At 40.3% G+C, this 3,314-nt stretch overlaps 1 long non-coding RNA gene across 1 annotated transcript; it reads left to right on the top strand.

Moving 5' to 3' along the window:
• Positions 1-491: 491 nt before the first annotated feature.
• Positions 492-3,051, top strand: LOC108165981 (uncharacterized). The gene is made up of 2 exons (XR_001776297.1): positions 492-523; positions 915-3,051. It is a non-coding gene; the product is annotated as an uncharacterized LOC108165981 (long non-coding RNA).
• The last annotated feature ends 263 nt before the right edge of the window (positions 3,052-3,314 follow it).

Below are 3,314 nucleotides of genomic sequence, written 5' to 3'. Positions count from 1 at the left end.
ATTAATGAACTTTATCACAATATGCAAATTTTTTGAGAAGGACCTGTAGACTTAGATTTGTAATACTAGGAACAACTGTAGAAAATGTTTGAAATTTCACCAAACCCAGATCAACACTGAAGAATCGTACTTTTGGTTTTGTTTTAAGAGTTTTCTGTAACATACTTTGTTCAACACTAAAACCTGTACTGTCTCTTTAAGAGAGCGCTCAGTTATGACATCACTGTTGACCCTAGGCTGCCTGAGAAGAGGTAGGAAGTTTCCTTGGCTCTTTGTTAAGCTCATGTTTTATTAATTATACAACAAAATGGAACTACATGCAGCTGTGAATATTTATATGTTTTAAAACATGAAAACATTTTCCTGAGTTTAGAGCAGATGTTGCTAAGCGACAGCCATCGGGTTTCTCCTGCATGTTACTGAGCCTCTGCCAGCATCCAGCTCCTTTCTTCAACTGAACACAAATCCAGGTTAACGGCGAAAAACATCCAGGCTCAGTTTACGCCGGGTTCCTGAAAAAATGGTGAGGAAGTCAAAAGTGTAGATTCTGCCTGCTCTCTAAGATTAAATATGATTTCATGTGTGGCCCACTCAGGTTTCAGGKKTTTAAATCTCACCAGAGGTCAGGCCAGACGTTCCAGCTTTCCTCTTGTTGCTGTGTGACGATAAACAAAATGTCTTCCTTCAGCCTCAGACAGAAAGTTTTCTATTTCACACTTAATCACTTGCTGAGCTCAATCTTTGTATCTGTTGAAATGCCCTGGATTTATAAAGGCAAAAGTAAAAGAGAATTAAAGCTAATGACACATTTCATGACAGCTGGCCTTAATATTGGCTCTGGAGCTTCAAGGTGTCGAAGTTGAGCTGGGCCTCAAAGAGGAAGTGACAGATAAACTCATTTTGATCCATTACAGAAAAACCTGAAGGACTTCATGAAGTTCTGCTGCTGAACTGATTCCTCAGTCATTTCAAACAAACTGATTTCAAGCAGCTGAGATCCTTGATGTTCAGCCCAGATCCGAATCTCAGTGTTGTTGTCCGCCCTCCCTCATCCAGCATGTGACTGACGACTCACCGCTTTGCTTCGCGGCTCTAATTGTCCTCTGCTGTTTACTTCCACTGAACTCACAGAAAATCCAGCGGGATGGGATGGGATGGGTGTAACCGCAGCGAGGGATATCAGACATGCAGCGACACGCGCTGCCACAGATTCCAGGTGATGTTCCTGTAAAAACCAAGAAAACAAAAGCTGCTAAAAATACACGCCACTAATCGCTCCTCTGAGCTAAATGTGACTGTAGGTGGAATAAATGGCACCACGTCTTAAAGGAACCAACATCCAGATGATTCCAGAAACACGACTGTAATTGTGTTTAGTGATTCTTAATGTTGAGACATTCAGAGATTTTATTAATGTTATTTGATTATTTAAAACGTTATTTAAATCATTTTTTAAGAAGCTTCAGTGTTTTTATATAAGGTTATAACTGACTAAAGGGGCTTGCAAAAGTATTCACACCCCTTGACTTTTTCTATATTGTCACATTGCAAACATAAATCATGTGATGGAATTTAAAGGCAGTTCTGTGGCTTATAGAGCGTAAAGCTGATGTAGCTCTGCCTCCAGGCTGCATCAATGTTAGATACATGTTCAGTCTCTACAAATTATGATTGAATTTTCATCAGTTATGATGTTCAGCAGGTTCCAAACTGGCTGTTAAAGGACTTTAGTCATACAAACGACAGCATCACTAAAGCTATTGAGTCTAAGAACTTCCCTCCTAAAACATTAGCATGAATATATTTACACCCCAGCAATAAAACCTTGCAGATCCATTCCATAAAATCCTAAATTTCCATCTGTCCCAAACTGCTTCATAAACCTGAGTGAACCTCCAAACCAGCAGCTTAACGACGGCTAGCGTCAGAGCGCCGCTGTGACCCAGAGCGGCTCTGTCACGTTTTATTACCCCCAAAATTCAGCTGAACACTTTGACTGTTATCCCTGCTGGACGAATCGTTAAAGTTACAATCGTTGTCTGATTTTTAAAGCTTCAGGTTTTATTTAGTAAAAGCCACCATTGAAATGCTTAAATGTCTCTTTTATACAGAAACAGACTCATTCAGTCAAACACGTGTGTGTTGATTCTGAACTCAGTCAGACTCAACACCAACAATTAATGAGCCGAAATCAGCATGTTAAGAATTTATGAACTTGACTTTAATGATGGTTTGGATTGAACTGATGCATTGAAACCTGTAAGAATGATAAATACAAACTAATATATATCAAGAGGATTGAATGTATAAAATAATAAAGACAGAGAAAAGCTATTTTCCTCCTCATTTCCATCCTTGACAGTCGGTTCATCCTGCAGCAGCATCTTCCCCTCAACTGGACCTGCAGCTGCAGGGTGACTTAAAATGTCTGATTGAATGTAAAAGATTTTACATAAGGAGTTGTGAGACAGTATTTGTTTGAGTAGAATAGAGCAGAGGCCTCCAAATGTCCTGAAATGTTTAGTTGAGTGACGCACCAATCAGCTCCTCCGTCTGCTGCAGCTGAGAGCAACATGTGGAGAAATGAGGCAGAAACAAACCAACCTTTGCTGCTCACTTTGTGAAACGATCCGTCTGTTCAGACGTCACTGATCTAAACTTTAACTTTGCACCTCCGTCTCCTGAAAGACTGAAGAATAAAAATAAGAGAAAAAACCCAGAAAGGATTTTGATGTGCAGTTTGTAACGGAGGCTCCATCAGCAGAGCCTGATGTAAATCTGATGATCTGGAGTTTTTATGGCATTTTGCAATAAAATTATTTGATGTTGAGTTTTCCTTTTATGTTTTCTGAACAGCAGAGCCCTGATAATATTTCTGTTTTTTCACTAATTTGCTAATTTGATTGGTGGACATCAGCGCCGACTTCACAGAGAAATAAAACAGCAGAATGTTAGTTGAATATTTGGTGCAGACTCTGTATGAAACTGGTCTGTTAAAAACTAAAGTTATCATTTTTCATGCACAACTTGAAATAAAGATCAAAGTTTTTCCACTGATCTTCTGTCAGCTATTCTTCTAAAATTCAATTACAAAGTAGTTACAGATTACCCCCAACCTTTCAATAATCCTTTGCCAATCTGCCCACAGCCTCCATGATTACCCCCACAACTCCATCCCCAACTGCCCCTGTTGCCCCCATGCCGACTCCCAGGGCAGCTTCCAGGCTGTTGGTGCCACGTCGGGGCAGGAGGAGCTCCAGGCTTTGGCTCAGTGACTGAACTGCTGAACTCCATCAGGTCATTTTCCCTCCAGA

The sequence above is a fragment of the Poecilia reticulata genome, unplaced genomic scaffold, assembly GCF_000633615.1.
Source record: "Poecilia reticulata strain Guanapo unplaced genomic scaffold, Guppy_female_1.0+MT scaffold_264, whole genome shotgun sequence".
Taxonomy (NCBI): Eukaryota; Metazoa; Chordata; class Actinopteri; order Cyprinodontiformes; family Poeciliidae; genus Poecilia; species Poecilia reticulata.
This window is presented reverse-complemented; position numbering and strand designations above follow the sequence as displayed.